The sequence below is a fragment of the Clytia hemisphaerica genome, unplaced genomic scaffold (assembly GCF_902728285.1).
Source record: "Clytia hemisphaerica strain Z4C2 unplaced genomic scaffold, Clytia hemisphaerica genome assembly, whole genome shotgun sequence".
In the NCBI taxonomy this organism is placed as follows: Eukaryota; Metazoa; Cnidaria; class Hydrozoa; order Leptothecata; family Clytiidae; genus Clytia; species Clytia hemisphaerica.
Window position 1 is genome coordinate 67577 of NW_027103562.1, and position 21395 is coordinate 88971.

Sequence of the window (21395 nt, forward strand, 5' to 3'; positions counted from 1 at the left end):
ATAGCCATCATCCTTAGGGCTTCTCAAAAGTCCTCAAATTTTTTCCCTGGGCTAACAGACGTCCGAGTCGGCAGTAATAGAACGATTGTGCAAATGGACGCAAGAATCAACCTTAAAAACACACGAGAATCACCTTTTACACTTGTCAACCCTTACTACAGCTTTGGCCAATAGAAATTATTTCTTCCATAAGGGTAGAAAAGTTGATAAATTTTTGTTCGAGGATGAAGGTTGCTACCTGTGTGGAATATAGGGTGTGTAAAAACATTCCAGCTTTGCAGATTCCAATATTGCTGACAGCTTCAAACTTGTGTATCTGATAAATGCATGAAAAATGTAAATTGGTTATTCCCTACTCTCTTTTATTATCACAGATCCCTTTATCAGTACTATTTTACCTCCAACAAACGCCCTTGGCGTTTATTAAATATTTTAGATTTTGGGGCATTTATTCGAGAGGGCGTTTAAAAGAAGGGGGCTTATTAGTTTAAGACAACTCTTAGAGGGAACCTCGTTCTATCTTTTCATTTTCTTTCAGCTCAAATATGTCATTTTATGTAAAAAAATATGATTCTCCCTTAAAGCTACTTGTTTCAAATAAACGCCCCTCCTCATAAAAAAGAATTTTCTTTAACGAGGGTCGTTTATTCGAGTTGACGTTCATTTGAAGTATACGGTAAACCCTTATTTTTCGTAAGGATTCATTATTTGAACAGTTTGAAAAATCAATGAAAAAAGGAATAAGGAGAACAAGCTTCCATTGTATTAAAACAATAATCGCTAGTTAATGATGATGCAAGATTGCATCAAATTACGACAAATAGTGTTTCCGCCTGATCAAATAAAAGAAATGAATCATCATCAGACACATTCACAGCGTCTTCATGGGGATATAGCTCAGTGGTAGAGCATTCGACTGCAGATCGAGAGGTCCCTGGTTCAAACCCGGGTGTCCCCTAAGTTTTGAAAAATTATAGAATGAGTAATGTGATGTTATATTATTTTAGACACCAGGATATTTTAAAGTTTCAGACCGAACGTTTCATTTGTTAGTCAAAGATCTAGACTTGAGTAAATATAATTGTTTTTTTTGCCTGAAAAATCAGTCTTTCAGACAAAAATAGGGTTTAAAAAATAACGAAAAAAGTTTATTTTAACGAAGCATTGATTGAATTTTTCAAATGGGAAGAAATAATATTAGAGAATTTTGAATTCACCAAAATAATTTCACTTGAGGCAGCAAAGTGAGCCAAAAAGGGAATAAAACACGAACAAAAGAGAGGACTTTCAAACTTGGATAACATGAGATCCTTATCTCGACATTAACCGACCAACGATGTTGAGCGAAAACTACTCGGACGATTACGGTGAAATTTAAATTTAACAGAACATTTCATAAATCACATCGACCTACGAAATTTCTTAAGGTTAAGGTTTCGTAGCATGAACTAGACTAGAAATAAATTCACCTTTCGTTAAAATTGCATTTCAAATCATACCTCGATATCAACATAATGTGTTTGGTTAAGTCGTTCTGATTGCCATGGATTGAAACCGCTCATCTCGTTTTTCGATTCTACGAAACCAAGAGAAGGGATTGACTTACTTGTTTAACTTACTTTTTTTCTGATACGATTCTCTTTTATTTTCCCTGAGTTGTGGAATAAAATGTGGCTATTTTTCTCTGAAATTTTGCAACCTTTCCCTGACTGGAGCACGTAACTGATGATGCAATCGTGAAAACTTTTCAATACCATTTAATTAGATATTAACCATAGTTATCACACGGTACACGGTATACTTTTCGAGTTCAAATTTTTCGTCGTAATATAGAAAACTCTGTACGAGTCAAAGTGTGATAACTGGTTTATTATCAACTTGAAAATATCAACAAACTTTTCTCTCTCTACTTGTCCCTCTTATTCTTTGTTTTGTTCCAATATTTTTTTCTTTTACTTCTATTTAGATGAAATTGACATCAAAACATTCGAAAAAAAGAATCGAATGGTCGATAAAAAGATCAAATTCTTTTTTCATAAACTCTTTTAATAAGTTTAGGGGCAGTAGTGAAGTGGTCATCGTTTTTGACTTCCGCGCTGGAGGTCAGGGTTCGATTCCCCACTCGGTGCTGCGAAATTCACTTGGCAAGTGAATGTACCTTGGCCCGGGTTTTTAGCCATTTTGATTGTTCATATTTTTCATGTTGATGATAATGACTTAATAAGGATCTGAGGGGCCATCATGGTTAACCTCGACGAGCGAAATTTTTAAAATCAGATGATACTCAAGACCCTAAAATACAAGCTCTTGTATGGTATGTACATGGAATCTGAATAAGAAAAGAAAAAGAAAAAATTCTCTGAGCTTCCCTGGTTTTTCTGAGAATTTCTAAAAAGCCTTCATTTTCCAGGTTTTCCAGATTTTCCGGTTTTCCCGCTGAGCCCTATTTTACATGCTTGAGTCAAATTTCCCCCCTAAGAAAAGTTCTTTCCTTACTTCTACGGTTGTTCTTTCGTCTTTTGATGATCAAGTCTGAGTCCTCAGCAGGAGGAGAAGTCTAAGAAGAGAGAAATATGTTAGATTATGCACTCGACCTAGGGCTTCTGTATTTAAATTTCAACCAAAAAAGCGCTTCTAACGCTTGATTATAAAGAAAAAATACAATCGGAATAATCTAACCGATAATAATCAGGTATCAAATGAAACTTTGTTCGGGCATTAAACTGTATTTTAGAGTAAACATTAAATTAGTGCGGCATTTTTATCTTCGTATAACAATAAAACCTTACTTAGTCCGTAGTACGGTTACAGCTTTTTTATAGACTGGATAGCGCGATTAAGTGGCCCAGTAGTATATGGCTGTTCTCAATTTTGAGCTTTTGCTTAGGTGGCCTGTTAAAAAACAGTCCGCCAGATTTTAGTTGTTTTTACAAGGTAAAAATAGGATGAAGCAATGTTTTATATTTGAAAATAAAGGATTGTAAATCTGTTAATCATGTTTGTTTTCCATCCTTAATTATATTTTTCACCACCAAGTAGATTTTTGTTGTTTGAAATTTTTGTGTTTTTCTTTCGAAATGGCGACCTCGCCAAATGCATCTAGTCTACTTCACTGGACTCAGCGTAACCAAAAATTATCAGAAAGCAAAGTTATTCAGTCAGAAGTATAGCATTAGATTTGACGGGGGAGGCTTTATTGAAGTGCTGATAGACTTAACTTGTTTGCATCTTATGAATTATATTTTAGGCGTACAAACTTTCGCAAGGATGAAAAATCGCGAAATTCACGACGTATACAATTTAACGGAAAAAAATTTTTGCGAGCATAAACTTTCGCGAATCAAGACGTAAAATTGAGAATTTTCACATGAAAAAATGGCTTAGAGGGACAAATACTTCTTGGTTTGGCAAAAAACATAAGTCTCTCCTTTGACTTATTAGTCTTTTAGCAGGCTAAAAAGTGCCATAAAAGTTACATTTTATTCAAAGTTTGCAGCATTGCAGATTTTCTATTTTGTATAGAATTTTTTGCGAGCATAAACTTTCGCGAATGGCCCTTCCTAGAATTTTTTAAAGACATTTACTTTCGTGAAAAGGGCCAAAATTTGCGAAAATCGCGAAAGTTTCTGTTCGCGAAAGTTTGTACGCCTAAAGTAACTTGGTCCTGGCTTTAACCGTAACGGAATAAATTACAAAATGACAAACCTTTGATTTATCATCGACATAAAGGTGCACCAACTTTCCAGTCTAAAAAAAATCAAAAAATGACTTTTAAAAGATCACTCCAGAAAAGTCTCTGTAAGGGAAATGCTATGCTCGAACAAAAAAAGCTTTTCTCAATAAAATGTGCAGCGGAGAGTAAAAAAGGCTGTAAAATTCGAATCAGATAGCGATTTCTTTTTGTAGAATAGTTATATGATCTCTTCATTTTGATATTGGAAACTTCTCAATCAAAGAAAGTCGTAAATACGATTAAATTTACAAAAAAAATATGAAAAAAATATTCATACAGTCAAAAATTGCAGCTTAAAACTGTTCCCTGATCGACTTGAAAAAGGGCCCTTTTTTTGTAGTTTTTTTGACGGTTTTCAAAGTCAATCTATGATAAACTTTAGACTATATTTTTCTATTGAATAATTTTTGTTAAATCTTCATTTCCCGATATTTTTTGAAGTTTTCTGTTTGATAATGTTCCGCTCTTAAATATCTTTTCAACAAGCACAAAACCGCTATCTAATTCGAATTTTATCAAAAGATGCAGCCTATTTTGTCTCCATTGCAAATTATTTTGCGACAGACTTTTAGTAGGTATTAGTTATCGGTGGAAATTCAGACAATAGACAATAGACAATAGACACAGAACCCAACAGCCGAGGTTTTCAGTTCGGCTTTAAAGTATGGCGCAGAGGTCTTTTTCCTTTTTCCTTTTAACATCACCTTCAAGACTCATTATTTGCATATTTTCTCTGAAGATCATATTGGACACTGTCATTTAATTGGTACAAACATGGATTTATCATAGAACTCTGGATACACAACGAGCTGGTTGTTCATCGATTTCTCATGTTCTAGCCTTGTCCGCAGTAATGACATTATTGTTCACCCTCCTCCATTCACTAATAATTTTTCGTAATTTTTTTTATTGCATTTTTCATCAAAACACAGCTATACAATTCCCAAATGAGACATAAGGATCTCTCAAGAGAGTCAAATGCATCAAATTGATTGCTAATGATATGTCGTTATGATATGTGAGAAAGATGCGACAAACATGCTATGTATAAGAAATTGAATGTTGACACCAGAAAATTTCAAACTTCCACCTCGCCAAAACCACCATGCCACCGCGTGCCTCCAAAAGATTTTCATATCACTATGAAGCCAAGATACTCCTGTCTAACATATGTCAATCCTAGCTCTTCCCAGGAAAAAATTGGAAAGATATTGGCAACCTTATTTTCAGCGTCATTCTAGGCTTTTTACTCAATTTTTCTTGTTTGATGAAGTTTTTTCCACATTTAATTTCATAAATGTATTCGTTAAGCTTTCTTGCTTTCATTTTCAAAGTTGCATCTTGTAAATATACAAAAACAAGAACTTACAGGACTTTTTAGAAATGGGATTATTAATCATTTTTCAAAATCAGGGACCTTCGAGCCGCCATGACAGTTGTCCTTTGCGGACAAAGCTAGAACGTCAATTGTTTTCTAAAACAATGGAAAGACAATTGTTCGCTCTCCACCGTTTTATTTGATGTTTATCCAGAGTTCTATGATAAATCCATGGTACAAATAATAGCTGTTTTTGCACCATCTTTACACCCCTGACTAGTTTTGAAAATTAAAGACTCGTAAATGTCTACTAGGCCCTACACTGATACCTGTGGTTAAGTTAAAAGGTCCGTTTTCGGACCCATGCTGGTCCCGTAACTGTAAAAGGTATACTTAAAGAGATATAAGCTTTTGAACTGCGGTCCTAAAAAGGACAATGAATTGTCCTAACTGAAAGGATAATGAGTTATCCAAGATCAATAAGTCTTGATAGGGTGCTCCGATCAAGTCGAAATTTGGTACACATCTGTACACATGAAGAACCTTATCCTACAACAAGATTCCAATTATAAAATCTTGTAAAAAGGTCCAAAAATGGACAATAAATTGTCCTAGATGTTGTAAAGTATGGACAATTAATTGTCATCAAAATCAACTCTAAAACAAAAGTTCATTCAAGATCCTCTCAGATCAGGCTCTAAATATCTCAAACAAAAGATGATTAAAATGAAAATCGTTGAACGGCCCCTCTGATGGACAATCTGTTATCCTAAAGGCAAATAAATTTAAATTAACCACTTTTCGTGCTCTAACGCTAGGGAATACCATTTTTATCTTTTCCAAAATAGTGCCAAAAGTATTAGCTTATATAAGCTAAAATTTTGCACAAAACTGTATGAATGGTTTACAATTAGTGTCCAGGTAACAAATTTTGGTTATTCGGTCCCAGAAAGGACAATAAATTGTCCTTTTTGTAAAATATAACAGTTAAAGTATGGACAATTAATTGTCCTAAATATGGACCATTTAACCTATATCTGACTCTAAAACAGCTACAGCTGGTACTATTATACCCCAAATCATGATAAAAACATGAGGCATAAGTCAAAACGGGCCATTAAATGGACAAAATGTTGTCTTGTAATTGCGGTAAAAATAGATAGACTATGGAACTTTTAGATATCATTTGCAGGACAATTTTTTGTCTAACTTTGGACCCTTTTACATTCTAACTAATTTAGTATTTCTTAGTTTATATTCTTGCAGTATAAATTAGGAGAGTTGTTCCACTCTTTTTTATCGTAGCTCTACCTTTTTCTAAAGACAAAAAAAAAATTCCTCTTTTGAAGAGCTATTTTTGATGTAATTTGGGCAAGTTATTACAAAAACCTTACTTTAAGCCATTTTTGGCATAGTGCATGATTTGTACCATTTAAATGACAGTGTCCTATTGGGCTTTTCCAAAAAACAAGTGATACTTTTATGGACCTACCTGGTTATGCATTTAACACATTTATAATTGATATCTACGTGAGCGTGACCATTAAACAATCATTCAGAACACAAAAAGTGACGATCTATTGAAATTAGTCGTTTATTTCTTATAAAGTAAACGTTTAGAAACCAAAATTTCATACTCTTGAAATATTCTTTCATATTTCAGACTTCGTGAGCAAAAAAAAACATCTATCTCATCAAAAAATTGAGTAATTTGGCTAAAGAACATTGATGTATGCTTCATAATAGTGATTCTTATAGATAAAGATGCGTTTTTTGAGCCAAAAAATTATTCTTTTCAAAAATCTGCTTGAGCCATCTTTTACCTATGATGGTACCCAATTTTTCACAAAGTCCAAAAAACCCGTTTTTTAGCCGTTTTTTGGCCCAAATTTGCCCAAAAAACTTTTTTTTCGAAAATCGGGCTCCGTCACATTCGAGGGTTTATAGTTACACATCTTCGTGCAAAAAATCAGAAAAAACTAATGAGCCAATCACGAGGAAAGCTAATAACGAACGAACGGACAAAGGTTAATTTATAGGACCACCACCCCACCGGGGTAGGTCCAAAAAACAAAATAAAATTAGACGGAACTTTTTGATCTTTCAATGCATATACAGATTTCTGGAAAGCCCAAACGGCTAGATGTCGTGCTTTAAGCTTTTCCGAGCAAAAAAAATCGAATATCGCAAGAAATATAGTTGCTATGATTTTCGAAAATTCGAGAAAATTCTGATTATTTAAGCGCTGAAATTCCATTGTAATGTCACGTGACCTCGGTAGGATTTTCTACCGAAATACGGCACACTTTTCAGCCGAAGCACGATATCTAGCCTTTCGGGCTTTATAAATCTGTGAGTGAAACTGCTATATACTACTTGCATAACTCTGTCAGTCAAAACTACGCTAATGTCTAAAATTGTAAAAAAAAGAATTGAGACGTGACAAAATTATAATACGACAAAATTATGATACGACAATTTTAGACTCTTCAAATTTCAAAAACACTTTTACTGTTGGTGGAAAAAATCAAAAAACTTTGTGGCTGGAACATAGATGTGTAAAACCCCGAAGGGCTAGATATCGGGCTTTTGCGGAAAAGTGTGCCGAGGTTATATGTACGAAATCCTACCCAAGTCACGTGACATTGCAATAGAATTTTAGCACTTGACCAATCAGAAGCTTCGCAAGTTTTCGAAAACTTGTCCTTTGTGATATTCACTTGTTTTAGCTTGGAAGAGCTTAAAGCACTCCATCTAGCCCTTCAGGCTTTATAAATCTATTGGCTAGTAGCAGTTCATATGAACCATCCCTAGAAATGTTCAAACTTTAAAAAAATGGTATAAAGCGACAAAAAATTTCCTAAGTTTTGGTATAATATGTCAATAAATTAACTATGAATTAAGTGAATTTTCGCCATGTTAAGTTGTGAATGTAAAATATATTTGAAAAAATTGAATAAAAAGCTTTTCGGCTTACGCCATCATCAGTTATCATACAAGTAAAAAGAAAGTAACAAATTTATTGAAAAAATTGGAAAAAAATGTGAGTAATTAAAATGATATTATAAATAGACGGCGAAAGGATCAACCAGATGAACTTTTTGAAACCTTGAACCAACATGAAAAACTACGTTTCACGTGTGAAGTTCAACCGACTAAATTCCTTGACACAAAAATTATAAAATGCCCTGACAACACCTTCGAAACTGCTGTTCATAGAAAAGCAGCTAAACTTCCAGCCCACTGGACCTCGAAAGCTCCCAAAAGATACAAAAGGAATGCCATCAACAGTGATCTAGCAAGAGCAAAAAGGATCTCCACTAATTTCGAGAGAGAAAAGAGAGTCATTACAGATAAATTCATTCGTGCTGATTTCCCCAAGCCATTCATTGCTAGTGTGATAAAAACCTTTGAAGATAAACAATCAACACAACCTCAACCGAGTCAAACTAACCAAACTGAAGTACCAGCTAAACTAAAGCTCTCCTTTGAAATACCGTACTGCGAAGAGAACGAGAAATTGTCTAAATATTTCCTCACCAAATTCAATAATTTCACTGACAATCGCTATAAACTTTCAATATTTTGGAAAACAAGGAAGGTAAATACTTTGTTCACGTTAAAGAATAAAAATCCACATCCCTCCTGCAAAATTTATGAGGGTTTATGTGATTGTGGAGAGAATTATATCGGGGAAACGAATCGTAATGTTGAAGTCAGATGGACTGAACATGGGAACCCCAATCATAAATCAGAACCCGCTAAACACCTACTCAACAACCCAGGTCACTCTTTTGTTTGGAAATCAATCTTCAACGCGTCAAAATTCTCAACACAAAGAAAAATCTTGGAGGCATTCTTTATTGCTACCAAAGGACCTAGCTTGAATAACCAAATAGAAACTCGTAGCCTTATGCTTTTCAGAAATGGAGTCACGTGAGACTTAATGATATTTATAGCTTTTTAATAATTCCCTATACTGTAATATATTTTATCGTCACTTAAATTTTTATTGCTTTTAATTACTCACATTTTTTTCCAATTTTTTCAATAAATTTGTTACTTTCTTTTTACTTGTATGATAACTGATGATGGCGTAAGCCGAAAAGCTTTTTATTCAATTTTTTCAAATATATTTTACATTCTTAACTATGAATGAAATGCAATTTAAACGAATAAAGGAGTCCTTGATTAGTGTCTTGATAGTTTCGATTCGACCCTTTGTCTTGATAATTCGAACATCTCTTTTTGCAGATATTCACGAGTGTTTCTATGAGGTTTCCTAAATATGATGTAAAGTTTATTACCATAAAATATCAAAACAAATAGCAAGTTAGCAGCTGTAATAATCAATACACGAGCAACAATTTTAATGTTTTCGTCTTTTTGAAGAAATTGAAGTGGAAAATAGGTCATGTATGTCACAATACTTGTAAATGACGAATAAACGATTGGCAAAGCTTCATTGAAAGGTCCAGGAAGATTACGACCACGATAAGCTTGAATGGTTGATATAAGGTGCAGCAGAATAATCAATATGACTTGTAATGTAAAATGAGGGAAGGTGTTACATCTGAAACTTCTTGTAAAGCTGTTGTGATTGACAACTATTTCTACGAATACTTAGTCTAGCATGCTAGACGACTTAATTCAGTAAAAAATAGGAAGTAGAAAACTTGTCAGGAGCATCAATATAGTCGTCTAGAATATTTTGTGCACAACAAACTTTTCATAAAAATTCTCTTTTTTCATGTTTTTGGATAACATTTTCAGGGGGTCTTGTTGGTTTGTTTTGGTTTGTTTTTTTTTCTTTCACTTAGAAATTCTCATTGGCTGAAATTGTTATTTGTTTATGTATTTTGTTGTATATGATTGTTTTCTCACCCCGCAGAAATCTGCGGGCCCTGCTGGAACTCCCGTAAGCTACGGAAACCACCTTAGCCCAGTCGTTTATTTTAACCATATCCCGACATAAAAATTTCCCGCTTTCAACAAAAACGTTATAAACGACTGGATTCCCAGTCTAACGAATACTTTATTTGACAACATGCTGAAAGTCAACATTGAAGTGCAAATGGCTACAAAAACTGTCACGAATATAACTTGTGTCATCGAAGATCTTCTCATAGCTGCTGATGTCAGACGCAGTTTGGATTGAAATGCCAGCAGCATGTTTTGACATTTAATAAACACAAGTGTGTAAGGACAAAATGCTAGTAGTGAGGTGACAATCAGCTCTATTGAGCAAACGGTGACTGATCTAGAATGCATGAAAAACGGTATTGGCACCAAAACAAACAAACAAAGCATGCTCAGAATATGTATTGACGAGATGGTGAAATTTGATCCACGAACTATAACGGTCTGTCGATACTTCAGGAAAACAGTAAGTGTAAACAAACAGTAGAGAATTCCAAAAGCACACAAAGCAAAAACCAATTTAATGCCAATATGATTTTTGTAAGTTATAAACTGATCGACATAAGGGTCGAAACACGAATCTCTGTTTGGTGTTGAAAGAGTATTTCCTGGACATTCTACACAAGGAGATTTGGTTTTCGTAGGATTCGGTTGATAATGATTTAGAGAACATTGTTGACAAAACCATCCATAAGAATCATTATGCCAAAAACCGAGACTGTTAGATGGCAGTTTGCCAAAAATATTCTCTTCCCCTTTGTTGCAAGCAGGCACAGCACAAATATCATGAATCGTTTCCTTATCCCAAGTATCATGTGAATGCTTGACGTATGATAGCTTTTGATTAGTTCTATCTTCGTATTGAAATGTAACATCGAGCAGTTTTCGTTCGTCTCTTTTCACACCCTTAGCCCTTTTAACTAAACTGAATTTAAAACGACTGAACGTGAATCCATTAAAAAGATTGAATCGCTTAAAGAGCTTGATAATATTGAGGAAATCATCGATTTTCTTGTTGAAATTCATCATACAATTATATGCAGTGACTTCTTCGTCGGTGGAAAGTTTGCTTTCTTGCAAAGACGTGATAACATTATCAAACACATCATCGTAAAAGAGTTTCTTGTTATGGCTAACAGTATTTAATCTCAACCGTAGCAAATTGAAGTCTGCAGGAGCTGGTTTGAGATTTTTCAGATCCAATAAAAACAAGAACCTAAAGCCTTTCCTTCCAGGATTGCGCGTGTTATAATCGTTTAGAAATTTCCAAGAAAGCGAAGGATGCCCAACAACAATAATGAGACCAGGGTCATCTCTCCATATCTGTTGGAAAAGCAGTTCTTGTGAAGTTTTGTCCGATATATTCAGTCTGAAGTAGTCATAACATACTTGTCGCGAGAGAGAAAATTCTTTTGTTTCTCGAAGTATATTTTCAAGATCTATTTTGTAAAATGTTGAAGAACTTTCCAGATAGATAATTTTAATAGTATCAAAGTTTTGACCTTCAATGTGTAGGAACATGTTACGGGCATTGTGTTGAAAAACGTTATTGTTGGTGAGAATATTTTGACCTTGCATGAATTTTGGAATTGTCACTTCAACATTAAGAACGGAAACAATGAAATCTTCTCCTAGAAAGGATTCTTGAAGAAATTTCGAAATCTCCATTGGTGCTTGGATCAGAATATGGATTATTCTCGTAGTCTGTCTCCAGTTCTTGATCCTCCGTTTATTCCACATGGGTATTGTCGTAATATCTTCGATATCTGGAGTTAGGATACAATTCTTTTAGGCCTTCCCTTATAGACTTTCTTGCCTTACTTTACTATTCTAACAGCTAAACATGGTTATGATGTAACCTACCATAAAGAATTTCATGTTGTGCTATTTTAAATTCTAACTTCCATAAATCCCTGACACCGATGACATAAACCCCAGAATAGTCCCCTTCTATCCATGACAGTTCCGTCAGCGCTCACTGACATTTGGTCGACCATAAGCTTGCTTAGTGTCGACCACCTGTTGTTGTTGGTTCTGTCCAAATTCCATCCCCGTTCCTACACCCCTTACTTGCCTCCCCTTTTGTTAGGCCTCAGCTATTTTCTTTATGTGTATTGTTATTAATACTTATTATGAATTGTATGTAGGAGTGATATAAGATTTAAAAATATAGGAAAATTATTCAGAGAGTGTAAAAAGTTTAATTAAGAAGCATCGTAAATTTTACACGAAGCAAAGATATAACGATGTAAGTGTATTTTTAAATTGTTTTAAGAGAAGCCCAAAATATAGGGCAAAGTTTCATTCTTGTAAAATCAAGAAACTGTGTTCTGTTTATTGTTTCTCTCTGTGAGCCTCCTCATGACTTAGTCTACATTAAAATAAGGACAACTACCATAGGTTAAAGTAACTGAAATTCTTATTCTATTATATCAACTGATGAAACTACTTCTGAGCTAATATAAGATGAAGGGCAGGCTAGAACTTTCGACATGGAGGTTCTACCGGGCCGCCCTTCCGTCTTTCGTCCCCTTGTGCATTCCTTTTTCTTCCCTTCCTTTTTTTTCCCCCCTATTCTCTCATTCCCAACCGACATTATGGTAGTTGTTCTTGAATTCTTGGTTCGTTTTGGAAATTTTTTTGCTATTTTGTTCTTCTGTGAAAAATTTCTGGATTTCCCCAACCCGTGTTTTTTTTTTGGAGGACTTGATCACCCTTCCAATGAGTAGCGGGAACCTCTTTCCCCTTCTGGTTTCTCGTCCTGAGTGCGCCTTGTACTTTAGAACCATATTCATCCCTTACCCTATTGTATTGTTTGATTTTTGTGACATTGTATTCAAAAGATTCAGTGTGTATTTGTTTGACTGAATTAATAAATTGACAAGATGTCATATTTCCTTTCCGTGAGGATGTGTTTTCTTACGGCTATGTAAGTGCCTCGGGCACATTGTTTGAAATAATAGCGGTTTTAAATTGTTTTGTCTTTCATGGAGTTTGAATGGCGCTTGCTGATTAATTGAGAGTCAAAGCTAAACTGAAGCTTTAGAGATATCACCTAAGCGCGATTTAGTTGATATATATCCTGTGTTTTCGTCAGAGTCAGCTTATTAGGGTTTTGCTCTCCCTCTCTCGTTCTTTTTACTATAAATATTGGCGTTTGAACTAAATAAAAGGAATTTTGAACTTTCAGTCTGATACCGAGGGAATATCGCTCAATGAGTCTTGGGTTTGTTTGGAATGACCTGAGGAGCTGGTTTTCCTCATTCTTCCAGTTTTCTTGTGCAGTTTTTTTTTTTTGAGAGCGCTATATAAGTTGGTACCATGATGAGTTTACGTGTTTATCCTGCCAGAAGAGCAGATGAGTTTATCCTGCCAGAGGGGCAGACGAGTTTATCCTGCCAGAGGGCAGACGAGTTTATCCTGCCAGAGGAGCAGATGACTTTTACTCCTTCCCCCCTGTAGGATTACCCGGGTATGGTGCACCCTTTTGTATCTTGAGTGTCCTGTGGGGAGGTTGAATGTTTTAGAAGATTATGAGATGATTAATTTTGAGCACAAGTTTTATTCTTATTTATAGTGAACTGCGCAGTCCACATGCAAACACCTGACGACTAAGAGGTAGCCCAGTCAGACGCCCTGGATGTAATCCAAGCCCATTTAGATAGTACAGAGCAAAACCCTACAAGCGACTCAAACATTTTCCCAGAGAATTCCCCTTCCCTGAAAAAGACAGATAATCGCTTTGTCGCCCTGACGGAGCAGAGTTTTTCCCCTTCTGTCAGTGATTTTTCCCCATCCGAGGTCTACCAGCAGCTGACAAAGTTAAAAAGGCGAGTTTCAAATTTTGTCACAGAGCAAAAAGAATATACAGAAACTTTAAAGACTGTAAAAAGTTCCTTGGAGGAGATTGTCACCAATAAAATTTGGAAGTTGATTTCGATCTAGTAAGTTCGAAATTAGACGTTATAGAAGCCCTTGAAGCTGCTGAGTTTGAACAGGCCCGTGAGATTTTTATCGAAGCCGAGCTGATTAACAAGCAAATAAAACGTCAGTTTACCGTTTTGACGAGTTAGATTCTTCCCCGGATTATCAAGATTATTTAGACCTGAAAAAGGATTTGCGTAATTTGGCAGAGTCTTTCCACGACGCTAATAGGATTTTTGATACCTTTGTGGGGCACACAAAACTTGCAAACGCGAACCTTAAAACAGAAATTGAGAAGAACCAGAAAAGTTTGGTTCACGTACCCCTGAGCCTGTAGATATTTCCACACCCATCCTTCCTATCCTCAGAAAGTCTTATCACCACGAGTCCCCACCAGAGACAATAATGGAAAGTACCATGGATCAGATACCAGTTGCCGCTCTCCTTGCGAGGAATGTTGACATCCCTGCCTTGCCTGAGTTTGGCTTAAGTGCTAATGATGATATTGTTGATTTTTTTTTACGAAGTTGGAACTTTCGTTAGCGTTTTATCAACTGAGCAACGAACAGAAAGCAAGAATTGTTCCCTTGAGACTCAAAGAAAGAGCCTATACCTTTTACCTCACCCTTAGCCAGATCATCAAAGATGACTACAACCTGTTGGTTGGTGCCCTGAAGAAAGAATTTGATGCCCCAGAGTTGAAATACCGAAGACGTCAGGAGCTGCATGGTATTCAACAAAATGGTGAATCCATTGCAAAGTATTTGTCCAGAGTTGAGAAGCTGTCTCAGAACTTAGAGGTTGCTGATCAGACAAAGTTGGATCTGATGATCGCTGGGCTTGATCGACCATACAGGCAGTTCATTCAAATGAAACAGCCAAAATCCTATAGCGAAGCGACCCATAAGCTGCTATTAAAGGAATCTGTCAGCCCGCCTCAGGACAATGCTGCAAACATGAACAGCATCTTGTCCGCCATTGAAGCTAAAAGCCAAAGCAACAACCTGACACCAACCGGGCGTATCGTGATCAAAGACAAAAGCGGTAGATCCGTCGTTTGCAACTACTGTAGCCGAATGGGGCATTTCATCAGAGACTGTCGCACGAGGATGAGGGATCAACAAAATCGACAAGGATTCAGAGGCTCGAGAGGATCTCGCGCACCGCACCGAGGAGGAGGTCGCGGATTTCCCCACCAAGATCACAGGTAGAATGTTATCGATGCAGAAACTTGGTCACTATGCCTCTGAGTGTACTAATTGACTAGGCCGCCCTGGGGGTGTTACCGAGGAAACTATACTTTTGAAAATTGATAATGTCAAGTGCAATGAAAAGTCTAGAAAGTTGCGCTCGGTATTTTGGACTTCTGTGAATAGCAGGCCTATTCAAACCCTAATAGATACCGGCTCTACGGTTACTGCCATTGCTTCAAACACCCTGAAAAGATTCGATTCTCCCATATTTAAAGCGGACATTCCTCCTGCCAGTGTTGAAGTCGCAAATGGCAGCTTTGAAAAGGCAATCGAAGTTGTTAACCTTCCAATTACTGTTGGAGGCATGACCTTTTTCCACCCTACTCACGTTTTTAAAAATTTGCCCTTTCCTCTTTTGCTTGGTGATGATTTTTTAGAAGCCAACCAAGGCCAATTAGTATTTAATGGCTCCGCAGCTGAGCTTACCTTGATTGATAGTATTGAGAATAATATAAATTTTATTGACGAAAAGGACGTGTCATTGAAACCAGTTTTTCAGAACGACAGACTTCTGATGAAAAGTATTCCATCACCAAACTCAAAATATAGAGTTCCCTCCTAAAGCACTTCACAAGGTTAATCTTGCCCTTGTGAAGGAATGATTGATGACTTTTTGTACTTAGTTGAAAACAGCCCCCAAAGAGAAGACCTCCTAGTTATGATTCCCCAGCTTTCTGCGTTTAGTGAAGGGAAACTTGAAATTTTTGTAGCGAACCCCATGGATAAGAGCATTAACACCAGTCTAACGTTAATAAGTTCCCCTGTAGACACCATAGAGGAGCCGATTATCAAATCCCCAAAGACCCAGTCATGCTATAAACCTTACCCACTTACTGATTCCCAGAGAAATGAGCTTGACGAGATTCTAAGGGAATTCCAGGATGTCCTTGCAGATAAAGATGACCCTTTGGGACAAACAGATAGAGTGGAGCATAAAATTATTACTGAACATGAAATTCCGATAAGACAGAAACCTTATCGTCTTTCACCCGCTCAAAAGGAAACCCTTGAAAAGAGCTAGATAGTCAGCTGGAAAAAAGGATCATTCAGAAAAGTAGTTCTCCGTGGTCAAGCCCTATTGTAATGGTACCAAAAGCGATGGTGGCACGCGAGTCTGCATTGATTACCGTAAACTTAATAAGATTACGAAAAAGGATGCCCATCCATTGCCAAATGAGGAAATTTTAGACCATTTAAATGGCGCTAGGATATTCTCTACTCTTGACCTGCTAACGGGATACCATCAAATTCCCATGGAAAAAAGCAAGTATTCCAAGACAGCTTTTGTTACGCACAAAGCCTCTTTGAATACTTGCGCATGCCAATGGGGCTATGTAACGCAGCCGCTAGTTTTGAAAGACTTGCAGAGCAGGTTTTCGCACTAGAGCTGTGGGTGTTTCTCCTTTGTATATAGATGATGTGATCATCTATTCCAAGTCCCCCAAGCGACCATTTAAAACAATTGCGCGTCGTCTTATCAAGACTCCGTGGGAATAAGTTGCAGGCCAAACTTAGTAAATGTAGATTTGCGATGTCCCAACTTTCCTTCCTGGGTCACACAGTCAATGAAAAGGGAATCCTTCCTTTGAACTCTAATACGGCTGCCATTAAAAGCTTCGAATACCCCAAGAGCCAAAAGGACTCCGCACATTCCTTGGCATGTGCTCTTACTATAGAAAATTCATCCCCAATTTTGGTAAAATAGCTCAATCCCTATACACCCTTCTCAAAAAGGAGCAAAAGTTTTTCCTAACAGATGAAATGAAAGCCGATTTTGATACTTTAAAGGCCAAGCTTAGCTCCCCTCCCCTCCTTCACTACCCCGACTACGATAAGACCTTTTTTGTGATTACCGATGCTTCAAAGTATGCCATTGGGCATATATAGCCCAAGAAATTTCAGGAAAATTCGTCCCATCCGCTATGGAGGAAGGACGTTGAAGCCTCCAGAGATTAACTATGCTATTTCAGAGAAGGAAGCTCTATCATTGGTCCATGCCATTCAAAAGAACCACCATTACTTGTATGGAAGGTTCTTTTGGGTCTTCACAGACCACCTACCCCTCAGGAATATGGTGGATGCCCATGACCAACCGGGCGTTTGAGTCGGTGGCATCTAACCCTCCAACAGTACGACTATACTGTTAAATATCTACCAGGTAATCAAAATGTAGTAGCGGACGCCTTAAGTAGGTTAAATACGATTTCTCCAGAAATTGATGAAAATGAAATACCCAGGAAAAACCTCATTGATCACGAAAGACCTCAGCCAGTGTCCTGTGTATGCTCCCAGACCCCGCAATAATAGGAGAACAAGATAAAGATCCAGAAATTCGCGAGATTAAGCTAAAACTACAAAATCCTAGCTCACCTCTCCATGATAACTACGTCAACGATCAGAGTGTTCTCTTTCGCATAAGTCCTTTGAATACCATGAATGGTAAAAGACAGTTGGTCGTTCCTCGTCATAGGCATCATGAGCTGATCGAGCAATTTCACTCGCCTAACCACATGGCACATTTCGGAATTAGCTCGACGGTAAACAAGCTTATGGAGAGGTATTATTTTAAAGGTTTACCAAAAGCGGTGACCCACTTTATTAATAATTGTGATGATTGTAACAGGCATAAAGGTAGAACTAAGAAAGCTCCGGTTTTCTCCATTCCCTTCGCTACCCCTCTTTAATGATTTGACCTGCGATGTGTTGGGTCCTTTCCCTCCCACCATAAATGAGAATCGGTATATTATCTCTTTCATGGATAGATACAGCTCTTGGCCAGAAGCCTTTGCTGTGAAATCCATTGAGACCGCCACTGTCGCCAGGCTCTTAGTAGAAGAGGTAATCTTTCGTTTTGGTACACCAAGAACGTTCAGTACTGATCAAGGCACCAATTTCACATCTAAGTTATGAACGCAGTTTGTCAAAGGCTTGGCATTAAAAAGATCGAGTCCACCCCATATCACCCACAATCTAATGGTTTCATTGAGAGATTAAATCAAGTTATTGTTACCGGTATTTCCCACCATGTCAATGCCCACCATAGTAATTGGGATACTCTATTACCCGGGGTTTTGTTTGCTCACCGAACCTCGGTTGTTAGGACCCGTGGCCGCTCACCATACGAACTGTTGTTCGGCCGATTACCAACCTTGCCCCCTGATGTGGAGAACCTACCCAGCGAAGTACTGACCCTGGATACTAATGACTATATGCAGCGTCTGAATTCCAGCCTGGAACACGCCAAGAGAATTGCTATCCAGGAAATCACCAATCCAAAGTAAAAGCCGAGAACGACGCCGAAAACGAAAATTTCATTCAGTACCCAGTTGGTTCATATGTATGGCTTACCAGTCCAAAAAGCAAAAGGGCAGATCATCCAAGTTTTGCAAAAGTTCTCTGGCCCCCACGAATCATCGAGGTTTTCCCACCGGTAAATTACAAATTAAAAACACCAAATGGAAAAATTTTAAAGAGTTTAGTACATCACGACAGAATAAAACCCCATAACGGAGATCCACCTGTGGCTCAATCTCAAGACCAGGAAGAAGAAATTGAAGAATCCGACTGGGAAGAGGAAGACGATATTCCACTGGCTGAGCTGCAGAAAAGGTTGAAATACGAAAAGGACGCCCTCGCGCAGGACGTCAAAGCAAAGAGGAATGAGCGAAGGGATGAGTGAGACTACTTACAATAATGTGTGGTTTGAATTAAAAGAATTTTTTTTACCTAATTTTATTTTAGGAGGAGCGATCTGATCGTTTCGTCAATAACGTTCCTGTTCGTTGCAGTGCTGTTTCCCGGAGCGACTTCGAATCAAAACCCAGAGGGCTGTTTTTCAGTTGGTGAATTGACGAATTGTCAACATGTTACTAAGTTAGGTTTCTTTGCGTTGCCTGACATTCAGTCTTGTGAGAACATAGAAAAGAAAACCCAAACTAGAGTCCTTCAAGGGAAGAGTTTCGTAAGTATAATCCTACGGTCACCAAATTTAAGATATACCTTTGTACTATATGGTATCTGGTCACTGACTGCGATACCATGACTGGTCATAGTAAAGTAACAGTTAAGAATGATCCCCGTCCTCGAAAAGACTATTGTAAGGATATGCTTCTTTTGAAGAGAACTACAGGGTATTACAAGGAGACTTTATATAAAAGAGGAACAATGTGGTTGAATCGACCTAACCAGTGAAAAGTGCACCTTGTTTGGTGGTTCTTGGACCATCTACACGCCCCATCTTTTTTCTTCGTGAATATTCTGCTAAACTCATTGGAGATTCTGATCTCATAAATCAAATCCTCACCAAAGATTCCTTGTATGTTACCAAAACCTTTCTGTTCCCATTCAATACCACTATCCCTCAGACGAACCTAATGACTTGATTCTTTGGGAAACAAGCATACCTTAGCTCATGATTTTATAGATATAAAGCCCATTTCTGCACAAGTCACAATACAAAAACTCGAAATTACATTCACATTCCCTCGTTAGAGATTGGAGGAGAAATCTCCTTAATCATCCTCTATCAGATAAAATGGTCAGTGGTTACTCTTGACAACGGAATTTTAGTGGAGGGTAATGGTTCCAGATTTGATTACAGGCGTGCATCCTTTAAGAAAATCGTTTTCCTAGCCAAAAAATTTTCGAAAGAGCAAGGTCTACCTTTGGTACAGGCCCCTAATAGAAAATCTCATTAACATAAAAGAACAAACCCTTCGTGAGGCCAAACGTACCTGTTTTGTACAGAAAGAAATAAGATCTATCCACAAATGGTTATCTTCTCATTTCCCTGACATGGTGGCTGAGTTGGTTTTTGGAAGAACAGATATTGTCGCACACCCTGCTGGAGATGCATTTGAGATTAGCGAGTGTCGCCATGTCCACTACCAGTGCTTAGTCCTTGACCGCAGAGTCAATGATCCCTTTGTTAATGGTACTTGTTATCAGTACTTTCCCCTTGAGTCTCCAAAGTCCGCGCCTGTGCAGTTTGTTCATCTGCCCTCCCGGCGGGTTTACTTTCATTCTCCCAGAATTGGTTGTCAAAAACTCCCCCAGCAAGTGGTTATCAACTCGGACCAGGGTCCCATCGCAGTAAGCCCGGAAGGAAATTTTGAGCATATAAATCTAACAAAAGTCAATTACTCTCCTAAATTGTGGATGACCCCGTTGAAACACACTTACGGTTTTCGTCGAAACTCTTTGTGAAGCTTCCAAAACGCAGTGAGCCTTATCCGTTGTTAGGAATGATGGCTGAGGTCCATGAAAGTATGAGGCAGCTGCAAGAGCAAGTTGACCAGCTTTCTTCGGGATCACCCACAAACGTATTTGAAGCTGTGGCAGCCGGTCTGGGTAATGTTTTAGAAAGGGTGGGGAGAGGGTACCAGTGAGGTCATCAGCAGCCTGGGGACAAGCATCAAATCGGCCGCCGAGGGTGTTGGCTCCCTTGGTAAAGACGTTATCTCTAGCTCGGGAGATGCCTTGGCATCTACGATTAGAGAAAGTGGAGGAGCTATTAAAAGCGTCACGGAAGGGGGAGCGAGCCTATTCAAGGGCATTCTCGGTGGTATCCCCGGGATACTTGGTATGGTGGCCCTGTTGATGATAGTCTCCCTTATAATCTATCTTGTGGTAAAAAGGATGCGAAGCCGGGATGGTCTGAACAATCCCACAGAGGACAGAATCGAGATGTTTAACGTAGAGGGTGCTGTAAAGAACTCTGAGTTCTTGGCAGCCCTAGCTCAGAAGCTTAAAACAGAAGTGGAGATGTGAAAGCTTGGTTTTGTAAATCATAGAAATTTCGTGTATGTGTGTGTTATTATAAATGCGTGATTTTATACTTTTAATAAAATGTGTTCCTGAATTTATTTTAGAATATGGCTGAGGCTGAAGAATTTTTTGAATTTGACGCTAATGAACGATTTGATGCCATTTCTGAATCGGAAGAAAAAGGGGACTTGCGAAAGGTCATCAAAAAAATTAAACGGAGAAAAAGAAAAGTAAAACGAACAACAACAATCGAGAGCGGCTGCAGAGAGGCGGTTCGGCTGCAGACTTCGTTCTTCAAGCTGTTGCGTCAACCTGCGCCGATGTGGGTTACGGGGTCATTGGACGAGTACCGAAAATATCTTGTACAACAATTGTAATTCCCGTCAGTTTTTTTTTCTTCTTTTGTTTCCACCTGCCTGTCCCTGAACCTCTTTTCGGTGTTAGCTACCTGCTAGTGTGGGGTCATCACTTATTCCGACCC

At 37.8% G+C, this 21395-nt stretch overlaps 1 non-coding gene across 1 annotated transcript; it reads left to right on the forward strand.

Moving 5' to 3' along the window:
- The first annotated feature begins 886 nt into the window (after positions 1-886).
- Positions 887-958, forward strand: Trnac-gca (transfer RNA cysteine (anticodon GCA)). Its single transcript has one exon. It is a non-coding gene; the product is annotated as a tRNA-Cys (tRNA).
- The last annotated feature ends 20437 nt before the right edge of the window (positions 959-21395 follow it).